We start from the raw sequence: 12881 nt of genomic DNA on the forward strand, positions 1-12881 counted from the left end.
ACTGCTCACACCCATGCGCAGTATTATGCATCCTGTCAGCTTCTTAAAATGCTTTTTGCAGTGTTTATCGTCATTCATCCTGGTCACCCTCCCTCCTCAGAATGTCCATCTGAAAGGAAAACCTCAGACGAAATTTAACACAGAGGCTGTGCTCAGACATTTAAAATAGGAATGAAGTTCCACTTTTAACAAGTTGGCGTGTCCTGCTTGGTTAATGATGCGGGAAATGCTGCCAGTGTGTGTTTGTGTGGAGCGGGAATAATTTTTCTTGTTGTGCCTGCTCTTTATATGTAATCTGTGTGCATCCTGAGCTGGTATCTGTCTCAAAAAGATTTTCCTATGGTAATACATGGTGACAATAAAGGTTCTACTCTTAAAGGCTGCGACAGACTGACGACATATCCAGGGTGTAACCCACCTCTCGACCATTGACAACTGGAGATAGGCACCAGCACTCCTCGCGACCCCAACAGGGATAAGCGTGTAGGAAAATGGATGCATTGCATTTAAATGACTGTTGTCATTTCAGCTTTTAACTTTTTGCTCTCTCTCTCTTATCTTCATAGTAGGTACACCTGGTCTGACGTTCTGTTAACTGTGACATCATCCAGAGAAGACGGCTCACCCGCTACTACCATCTATTGTAGAACAGATTACTGGATCAATGTTTGCTTCTGTGCTTTTTTGTCTCTCTTGTTGTGTCTCTGCTCTGTCTTCTGTAACCCCAGTCGGTCGAGGCAGATGACCGTTCATACTGAGCCCGGTTCTGCTGGAGGTTTTTCCTTCCCGTTAATGGGGAGTTTTTCTTTCCACTGTCGCTTCATGCATGCGCAGTATGAGGGATTGCTGCAAAGCCATGGACAATGCAGATGACTGTCCCTGTGGCTTTACGCTTCTCCAGGAGTGAATGCTGCTTGTCGGGACTTTGATGCAATCAACTGGTTTTCTTATATAGGACATTTTGACCAATCTGTATAATCTGACCCAATCTGTATAGTATGATTGAACTTGATTTTGTAAAGTGCCTTGAGATGACATGTTTCATGATTTGGCGCTATATAAATAAAATTGAATTGAATTGAATTGAATGGATGGATGGACTCTTAAAGGGCATGTTCGACCGCTTAAACCACCAAAGTTTAACAAGGCGACTGCAGTGTTTAGGTCGACATTTGTGTGAGATGTGTCTGCATTTCCTGCTTAAACATCCCTATCCCATTCCTGACCAACCACCAAACATTTATCGCTACATTGCGCTGCAGGTTTCAGAGGCCATGACATTGACTGCATAACTGGGCAGAAAATTACTCTTTGTGTAATTCTCTTTGTAAAATAAATACCTACCAGTCAGAGTAGGTCATGTCACATCTGGGATATGCAAAACCTGCTGTGGCGTAACTTTAAATGTGTCCCTTTTACTCAATGAAAACACAGATCTTTTAAAACTATATGACACCCCAGAGTTAACTTAATTGCGTTCCAGAAGATGACTTTGAGAAATTTCCCTTCTGATTTAATGATTGAGCATCTTGCTCTCGTACCTGACCACTTCAATATATGAACAAGCCCCCTGTAGCCTTCTGGGGTGGATGGTGTCCAGCAGTCACCTGCTTCCCACAATCCTCTAGTGAGCTGTTGGCTTCAGTTCATAAGTGCTGGAAAAATTACACGTGTCGGTTCTGACCTAGATGGCCATTTAACGGGCAACATGCATAATTAACCCGGAGAATGTTTATTAGACCCAGCGGCACTGTGAGCATGATGTGGGAGTAAATGGAAAAAATGTGTGTGGGTGTCTGTAAGAAAGGAGGAAGTGTCAGTTTTTTCTTTGTGATAAAGATTTATGGCCCAGTTTGATGTGAATGTATAAACTCCTAATGCTTTAACGGTAAAAGTTGATTTAAGTATTTGACTAAGAGGGTGAACACTTGATTTAACAGTCTCTATTAAAAAAAAAAAAAAACGTGAACCCAAAACTGCGATACTCACCAAACCATTGTGAAACATTTTTGATAACTTCAACCGCAGCAGATAGCGACATAGGTCTCAGTTACTCTTGTGCTGTGCCTCAGAAATAGAAATGCTTGATAAAGCCGTTCTTAAGTGCCTGAAAAGTGGCCCTGTAGCTGTTTGGCTGAACTTAATTTTTACCCAAAGGTGTATACTGGCATAAATCTAATCAGTAACACCTGGTCAGAAATCAGAGAGTCAGTCATCAAATCAACAGATGAAAAAATTTTAACCACTGTTTACGCAGATTTTCTGAAACTGAAAAACAAAATGATACTGCAGAGACACTTTTGTAATAGCAAAACCTGAGAAGACAGTTAAAGATAAACATATTTAAAGGTTTTCTGGGAGAGCTGGTGGAAATACATAACAAACCAGTTTTTCCAATGTGCAGTTCTTGTGAAATGTTTCATGCGTGACATCAACTGCTGTAAATTTTTATGTAGCGTCTAAAACGGCCACAGCTGAATGGTTCCAGAAGTTGATGGATTTGATTTAAAAGCTAAAAAGTGTATATTAGTACCTCCTGGTGCATCTTTATATTCTATTTAAGCCATATTTTTCAAGCCATTCAGTTTCCTCTCTTTTCTATTATGTTTTGGAAATCTTATGTCACAATATTTGCTGTACATACCTATCCTAACTTGTTTAAAAGGACACATTTTTTACTAGAGGTCTCATTTGTTGTGAATTGCCCCAATATAAATAAGATACATTGATTTTCCTGTCTGTTTTCATTTATGTATGTATGTTTACATAGGATGTACAGATCTACTGTATGGTAGCATGTTGGATTGGTTAGTTATGTATTATTTTTATACATACCTATCACAGGAAATAAGCTAAAGTCATTCAGATGGATAAATGTAATACTTATACTTTGTTACTTGTAAAGGTTTAGGACCTGAATTCCATATACCAGTTAAGCCAGTACTATTTTAATAATTACCTTCTCTTATTTTGTCCTCTATTACTTGGTCAAAACATTGTTCCCTTTAAATACAGTGCTATGAAAAATATTTACCTCCCTCGCAGAATTGTTCAGTTTTTTGTTTCATTGCTACACTGAAATGTCTCAGATCAGCAAAGTATTTTAACACCTGCCTTCTTATCCCATAACCCCCCCCCACCCCCCCAACCACCCAAGTTATTACAAAAAGAAGATAATTGGTTTTACAACCCGAAACAGGTACGAAAACAAAAAAACTAAATTAAATTAAATTAAAACTTTTTTCAAAGTACTGTACAACCAAACTAAAGAAAAAACACCAGAATAATGAAGACCAACATTAAATTGTCAATACAATGGCTGTTAAATGCAATTCTTTGCCATTCCACCCTCCAGTAAATCCTCAAAAGCGCCATCAGCAGCTGCTCAGTTCCATCAATCATCCATTTTCTTCTCTGCTTTGAAAACAAAGTGAATCTTGTTTGGAAGCAAAAACAATTAGGCCGGCTCTGTCACAGATACTGCTGCTGAGTGGCTTAGATCCTCTGAAAGCAAGCCAAGTTTTTGATGCCCCCCCCCCCCCCCCCCCCAAACACCCACACTCCTCAGCCTCCTCAGTCCTCTCACGGTGATGTTTGCCGGCTATCGCTGCTGGCCAGTTGTCCTGCTGTTTGAGATGTGCTCCCTGTGCTTCAGTTTGCAGGGAAACTGTGACAGGCTTATCTCCCCCAATGCCCACTCACCTGGAGAAATAGAGAAAACTATTTCACAGCTTCTCTGAGTCACTTATTCAAGAGCTGCAACATTTCTCACATGAGAAAACTGTCCATTTTCAAGAATTTGTGGCATTGAGAGCAAGGTTTGTCTGGTGAGAAGTGCTAGAGATCCAGAGATGAACCAAACTGGATTGAGCATGGGCATTTGAAATATCTTCCTGGCTTTTATAACCAAATGTTAAATTAAAATCAATACAGTTGTTAGAAAATAAAAAAGACCTTTCAGTAGTTGACATGCAGCATTTCTTTATCCCTTATCACATCCCTTATTACAAATGTAAACACTCAAAAGAAAAAGTTGAGCACTCTGAAGGATTTGCTCAATTTAGGGGCCATTTGTAACCTAAAATTTCATTATGGTTACATAATGAATATAAAGCCTCTCTATACGCACCAGGAGTGGATATGTTATTTGTTATTCATGGAGCTGGCATATATAGAAGAGGCCAGTTCAGCCTTACAGGACAGCTTTGAACACGCAGAATGGGAAGTGTTTAAAGAGGGTGCTAATCTACAGGATTACACATCATCTGTGTTGTCCTATATTCTCTTTTGCACTGATGCTGTTCTACCCACTAAAGCAGTCAGAATGTTTCCTAACCACAAACCATGGGTATACAGTGCAGAGCGTTCCCTACGTTGAGATCAGGAGACTGAAGGACTAGAAGTAAAGGGCATCGAGAAGGATATGAAAACAGCAACCAGCAATTTATCAACGACCCAGCTCTTCCTAACACCTTAAACCGCTTCTTCTCACGCTTCGACTCACCAAACAGCACAAGGTCTGAACATCTTCCTCAGCCAGAGGTGCTGGATAAAGTGACCTCCTCCATAAAGAACGCCAACATCGCCAAGGCTGCAGGTCCAGAGCAGGTGTCAGGTTGGACACTTAAATATGTGCTGACCAACTTGCAGGGGTTTTCTGGACATATTTAACCTCTACCTGCAGCTCCCTATGTTCCCAGCTTGCCTGAAATCTTCCTTCATTGTGCCTGTGCCAAAGACAAAACAACCATCGTCTGCCTCAATGACTACCATCCTGTTGTTCTGACCCCTGAAATCACGAATTGCTTCGAAAAGATCTTCCTAAATTCAATCAAGGACGCCATCCCTGCGGCCTGGACACCCGGACACCATGCAGCTCACCTACAGGGAGAATCCTTCTACAGATGATGCCGTCTCTTTGCACGTCACATGGTTCTGTCTCTTCTGCACATTCCTAACAACTATATTAGGATGCTATTCGTGGAATTCAGCTGAGCCTTCAACATCGTGCTTCCGGACATGCTCAGTGGCTTCCTCACCAACAGGCCCCGGGTGGCGAGGATAGGGAAACTCACATCTGACGCAGTGATCATGCAGGAGTTTCAGGAACACTGAACATGCTCCTCTCTGCATACATGGGTAGTGGAGGCCCAAAAACAGCTCTTTTTTCTCGGGAAAATTAAATGGACTGGACTTTCTATTCAGCTTTTCAGAACCTTTTATAGAGCAACGATTGAAAGCATCTTTTGTCTCAGCATGACCTTGTGGTATGGGAGGTTCACAGCACAGGAGAGGAAAGATTTTGCATGAATGGTGAGAACAGCACAGGGGATTGTGGGATGCGGTCTACAAGATACTGCCATGGTTTATGCTACACTAGTCCAGAAAGGGGCCAGATGCATTGCCAAAGATCACACCCACCCGGGCAATGCACAGTTTCCCAGGTGGGTACCACTTCTGCCAGGTAAATGATTCAGGGATTTTTAATCAAAAACTAATGGGGCTTGAAAGGGCACATGATTTAACAATGCGTTGTGGGATACGGTCGCCATTTCCCGGGGCATCGGCTTTTGTTTACATTGCTGATTCGGATACATTGCTGAAGTGGCAGGCCTGTCAAAGAAAGAATCAATCAGAGAAGCCTTCATGAGATCAATAGTTACTCTCAAGTAGGTGCAATTGTCATTTCTGGTCAGGCAACCTGTTGAGAGTATTAGTTCTGCACTCCACAAATCTGGCTTTTATGGGAGATTTGCATGAAGTCAAGTAGGGAACACAGATGAGCTCAGTGATTGAACTTTCCTGGCCTGCATGCAAAACGCTTTGTTTGGTGGAACAACAGCATCATCCTGAAAAAACAACATCTCTACAGGGAAACATGATGATGATGGCATGATGCTTTTTTCAGCAGGGACAGGAAATCGTTCAGTGAATATGAAGAAATGGATGGAGCTAGTACCATCATGGAAAAAATTATCTTTGCAATGACTTCAAAAATGTTTAAGCCTCACGTGACAGCAGTGAAAAAACCCTCAAATAGTGCTTGAGGCTTTTTATTTTATCTGATTTTTATTTAAAGGTAAAAATTAAAAGATGGATAATTATTCCTCCACTACGTAGTTGTACAAAACATGGCAAATTGTAAATGTGAAATTAGCATATAACCTCAATTTTTCCCAGAGGTGTAATACATTTTTGCTGTAATATATATTTTTTAAATGTTTAATCATTACAAGGCAAATTTAAGATCAGCTATTGATCTTAAGGGATTTGCTACTGTCAACTCTAATGGTCTGATAATCAAAAGTAGTATTTATTGTTTAGTGAACATGAATCCAGCTGGTAAACTTTAAAACATACTCATGGATTCTGCTTTGGCAAACACAGGTGTACAGGTAAATGTTCCTCCATAGTTACACAATCACAGTTTTTCATTAGCATCTCGCCTCTCAGGTTTCCATGGAAACAAGCTTGGTGACTTCACACATAAATGTCTATCTTCTCACTCTGTGTGTGCGTGTGTGTGTCTGCGTGTGAGCGAGAGTAAAACAGGGGAACGAAGGAAAGCATATGGCAGCAGCAGCATGTGCATGAGTAGGTATGCACACTGCATATGTTTGCCCATGCAATTTCATCCCCAATACCACGTTCAAGCGTGCAAAGTGTGTGTTGTCTGTGTCATAGTGCATGAGGGTGACCGCTTGCACATTTGCATGCGTGCATGTATTTGCATATTAAATTCTGTTTATGCATGAATGAAAGCATGAATGTACAAACTGCAGCAGAGTGTTTGTGTTCATGTGTACACAGTTGTTTACGCAAGCACGCGCTCATGAGGCTGTTTGTCAGCTCGCCTTTGTGTGAGGACGTGTACAGTTATGAAAGAAAAATAAGGAGAAAACAATGTTAACAAGCACCTTTACGTTTGTGAGCACTGATCTCAATGTGATTATCGGTTTTCAGCACATCTGGATGAGGATATATGTTGCGGTGCAATAACAAAACATGCCGAAAAGATGAAACGTAAAGCAGATTTTAATAAAGTTAAATGATCTTGTTAAAAACATCTGGCAATCACCTTCCTCACTCATCTCTCGCTCTCTCTCTCTATCTCTCTCCCTCTGTCCCTATGTGCACACGCTTGTTTAATGTACAAAGCGAGGACCGTGTTTTGACTTCCATTAATTTTCAACCCTTTTTTTGGCCTAACCCTAAACCTAATTGTCACCCTAGTCCTACACTTAGGCCCTAACACACACACACACACACACACACACACACACACACACACACACACACACACACACATACACGTCTATGTAGCAAACAGTGCACTGTCATTGTAAACTGTGAAGTGGGGACATGTGTTTCTAGTCATTTAATTGTAAAATAAATATCATACAAATTTTTTTTGTAGGATCTTTTCACACTATATTACTTTGAAATTCAATTTTTTAACTTTTTAGAGAAATTGCAAAGAGGGGACTTAGATTCTTAAACGACATCTACTTATCCAAGAGGGGGCCTCTGTTGTAATGCAGTGGATCTGTCTGTGCACCAGTTTCTTCTATTGAATGATTACCTTTCTCTGTGATCCAAACATTTTATAAATAACCACAATCACTTCAAATAAATAAGGCTTAAACTGTAATTCAGAAGTATTATCAACAAAATAATGTCTTTGAAATATATAACATTTTATAAAACCAGTGTGCTTATTTTAATTTTCAGCAAGGACTATAATACTTACTTAAGGCTATTTGGACATCTTTAGACTACTAACCCTAAAGTAATTCATGGATGTAGTCAGGTCAGAAAATAGTTAAGTTATCTTTTTTTCTAATGAATATAATTTATAATTTAAACTATAGCATGGAGGAAAAAGGTGAAAACAAAAACTTAAGAAATATCTCAATAAGGCACTCTGTTATAACACAAGTTGTTAATTTATATCTGTAGTAACTTCAAATGCTTAGCTGTAGTATATTCTGTTACTAGTATTAAGGTTCAAATAAAGTGCTAACCAAATAAATATATGAGGCATTAATGTGCTGTCAAGCTATCATTAAAATTTCCTTTAGGCCTACAAAATAGACAGTCTCCTCTTGTATGGCATTAAATGACCGGAGTCCACTGTTGGCTGGCACATAATGATATAAGTCCCCTTTTAAATGGTCTACAGCGACAGTCACATGCCAAAATCCAGCAAATAATACTTATGGTTTTTTTTGGCAGTAAAATATAAAGTCCCAGCTTTCATTTGCCATTTGTTTGTGTGGAATGGTGATGTACACATTTTGAATAGATCATCTTTACTATCTTTTAACCACATTGCCATAACACTTTCTTGAGGGTATTTGGACATGTTTAAGGTACTGATTTTAAATTGATTTATTGATATAGCAATTTCAGAAAATAGTTAAGTAGTTATCCTTTCAGTAAGAAGTTTATTTGTTATTCATACTATAGCATCAATGAAAAAAGTGAAAACAATAATATAAGAAATGTCATTCAATAAAGCACTCTCTTCACACACAACTTGATAATATGTCTATAATAAATTTATAGGCTGAGCTGTAGTATATTCTGTTACTAGTATTAAGGTTCAAATAAAGTGCTACCCAAATAAATATATGAGGCATTAATGTGCTGTCAAGCTGTCATTAAAATTTCCTTTAGGCCTACAGAATAGACAGTCTCCTCTTGTATGGCATTAAATGACAGGAGTCCTCTGTTGGCTGGCACATAATGATATAAGTCCCCTTTTAAATGGTCTACAGCGACAGTCACATGCCAAAATCCAGTCAATAATACTTATGGGTTTTTTTGGCAGTAAAATATAAAGTCCCAGCTTTCATTGGCCATTTGTATGTGTGGAATGGTGATATACACATTTTGAATAGATCGTCTTTACTATTTTTTAACCACATTGCCATAATACTTTCTTGACTGTATTTGGACATGTTTAAGGTACTGATTTTAAAGTGATTTATTGATATAGTAATTTCAGAAAATAGTTAGGTAGCTATCCTTTCAGTAAGAAATTTATTTGTCATTCAAACTATAGCATGAATGAAAAAAGTGAAAACAATAACATAAGAAATGTCATTCAATAAAGCACTCTCTTCACACACAACTTGATAATATATGTCTATAATAAATGTATAAGCTCAGGTGTAGTATATTCTGTTACTAGTATTAAGGTTCAAATAAAGTGCTACCCAAATAAATATATGAGGCATTAATGTACTGTCAAGTTGTCATTAAAATTTAATTTAGGCCTACAGAATAGACAGTCTCCTCTTGTATGGCATTAAATGACAGGAGTCCACTGTTGGCTGGCACATAAAGATATAAGTCCCCTTTTAAATGGTCTACAGTGACAGTCACATGCTAAAATCCAGCCTATAATACTTATAACTATTTTGCAAACCTGTTTTTTTGGCAGTAAAATATAAAGTCCCAGCTTTCATTGGCCATTTGTATGTGTGGAATGGTGATGTACACATTTTAAATAGATCCTCTTTACTATTTTTAACCACATTGCCATAACACTTTCTTGAGGGTATTTGGACATGTTTAAGGTACTGATTTTAAATTGATTTATTGATATAGCAATTTCAGAAAATAGTTAAGTAGTTATCCTTTCAGTAAGAAGTTTATTTGTTATTCATACTATAGCATCAATGAAAAAAGTGAAAACAATAATATAAGAAATGTCATTCAATAAAGCACTCTCTTCACACACAACTTGATAATATGTCTATAATAAATTTATAGGCTGAGCTGTAGTATATTCTGTTACTAGTATTAAGGTTCAAATAAAGTGCTACCCAAATAAATATATGAGGCATTAATGTGCTGTCAAGCTGTCATTAAAATTTCCTTTAGGCCTACAGAATAGACAGTCTCCTCTTGTATGGCATTAAATGACAGGAGTCCTCTGTTGGCTGGCACATAATGATATAAGTCCCCTTTTAAATGGTCTACAGCGACAGTCACATGCCAAAATCCAGTCAATAATACTTATGGGTTTTTTTGGCAGTAAAATATAAAGTCCCAGCTTTCATTGGCCATTTGTATGTGTGGAATGGTGATATACACATTTTGAATAGATCGTCTTTACTATTTTTTAACCACATTGCCATAATACTTTCTTGACTGTATTTGGACATGTTTAAGGTACTGATTTTAAAGTGATTTATTGATATAGTAATTTCAGAAAATAGTTAGGTAGCTATCCTTTCAGTAAGAAATTTATTTGTCATTCAAACTATAGCATGAATGAAAAAAGTGAAAACAATAACATAAGAAATGTCATTCAATAAAGCACTCTCTTCACACACAACTTGATAATATATGTCTATAATAAATGTATAAGCTCAGGTGTAGTATATTCTGTTACTAGTATTAAGGTTCAAATAAAGTGCTACCCAAATAAATATATGAGGCATTAATGTACTGTCAAGTTGTCATTAAAATTTAATTTAGGCCTACAGAATAGACAGTCTCCTCTTGTATGGCATTAAATGACAGGAGTCCACTGTTGGCTGGCACATAAAGATATAAGTCCCCTTTTAAATGGTCTACAGTGACAGTCACATGCTAAAATCCAGCCTATAATACTTATAACTATTTTGCAAACCTGTTTTTTTGGCAGTAAAATATACAGTCCCAGCTTTCATTGGCCATTTGTATGTGTGGAATGGTGATGTACACATTTTAAATAGATCCTCTTTACTATTTTTAACCACATTGCCATAACACTTTCTTGAGGGTATTTGGACATGTTTAAGGTACTGATTTTAAATTGATTTATTGATACAGCAATTTCAGAAAATAGTTAAGTAGTTATCCTTTCAGTAAGAAGTTTATTTGTTATTCATACTATAGCATTAATGAAAAAAGTGAAAACAATAACATAAGAAATGTCATTCAATAAAGCACTCTCTTCACACACAACTTGATAATATATGTCTACAATAAATTTATAGGCTGAGCTGTAGTATATTCTGTTACTAGTATTAAGGTTCAAATAAAGTGCTAACCAAATAAATATATGAGGCATTAATGTGCTTTCAAGCTGTCATTAAAATTTCCTTTAGGCCTACAGAATAGACAGTCTCCTCTTGTATGGCATTAAATGACAGGAGTCCACTGTTGGCTGGCACATAATGATATAAGTCCCCTTTTAAATGGTCTACAGCGACAGTCACATGCCAAAATCCAGTCAATAATACTTATGGGTTTTTTTGGCAGTAAAATATAAAGTCCCAGCTTTCATTTGCCATTTGTATGTGTGGAATGGTGATATACACATTTTGAAAAGATCGTCTTTACTATTTTTTAACCACATTGCCATAATACTTTCTTGAGGGTATTTAGACATGTTTAAGGTACTGATTTTAAAGTGATTTATTGATATAGTAATTTCAGAAAATAATAAGTAGTTATCCTTTCAGTAAGAAATGTATTTGTCATTCAAACTATAGCATGAATGAAAAAAGTGAAAACACTAACATATGAAATGTAATTCAATAAAGCACTCTCTTCACACACAACTTGATAATATATGTCTATAATAAATGTATAGGTATAGGCTCGGGTGTAGTATATTCTGTTACTAGCATTAAGGTTCAAATAAAGTGCTACCCAAATAAATATATGAGGCATTAATGTACTGTCAAGTTGTCATTAAAATTTAATTTAGGCTTACAGAAGAGACATTCTCCTCTTGTATGGCATTAAATGACAGGAGTCCACTGTTGGCTGGCACATAAAGAAATAAGTCCCCTTTTAAATGGTCTACAGTGACAGTCACATGCTAAAATCCAGCCAATAATACTTATAACTATTACGCAAACCTGTTTTCTTTGGCAGTACAATATTGAGTCCCAGCTTTCATTGGCCATTTGTATGTGTTGAATGGTGATGTACACATTTTGAATAGATCCTCTTTACTATTTTTTAACCACATTGCCATAACACTTTCTTGAGGGTATTTGGACATGTTTAAGGTACTGATTTTAAATTGATTCATTGATATAGCAATTTCAGAAAATAGTTAAGTAGTTATCCTTTCAGTAAGAAGTTTATTTGTTATTCATACTATAGCATTAAATGAAAAATGTGAAAACACTAACATATGAAATGTCATTCAATAAAGCACTCTCTTCACACACAACTTGATAATATATGTCTATAATAAATGTATAGGCTCGGGTGTAGTATATTCTGTTACTAGTATTAAGGTTCAAATAAAGTGCTACCCAAATAAATATATGAGGCATTAATGTACTGTCAAGTTGTCATTAAAATTTCATTTAGGCTTACAGAATAGACAGTCTCCTCTTGTATGGCATTAAATGACAGGAGTCCACTGTTGGCTGGCACATAATGATATAAGTCCCCTTTTAAATGGTCTACAGCAATAGTCACATGCCACAATCGAGCCAAAATCCTAAATTCATATAAGTATTCTGTATGACCTGTTATTTTTTTTACAGTGAAAAACATGACCTCCTAGCCAAAAGTATTTAGTACTAAATAAATATTTGTAATAAAATGGTCAGCGACATGATTCATTGTATAGTATTTTATTAGTATAAAAAATCAGTTTTACAATATATTTTTTCATCAATCTGCAGTACAGAAACATAATGAAACATGTTTGCTTGAAATCAAATTTGAAAATATTGAGCTACCAGGAAGAGCATAAAATGAACATTATTAGGACTGATTTCCAAAGCCTGAAACAAGATTGCCTTTTTTTAATTTTTGTCAAAAAGTTCAAAAGTGCATCTTTCTGTGGGTGGAGATAATTTTATCAGCTGCTCCACACCTAGCAAGAGCAGCATTCAAGCAGTGAATGACAGCACTTC

Source organism: Fundulus heteroclitus, chromosome 5, assembly GCF_011125445.2.
Source record: "Fundulus heteroclitus isolate FHET01 chromosome 5, MU-UCD_Fhet_4.1, whole genome shotgun sequence".
Lineage (NCBI taxonomy): Eukaryota > Metazoa > Chordata > Actinopteri > Cyprinodontiformes > Fundulidae > Fundulus > Fundulus heteroclitus.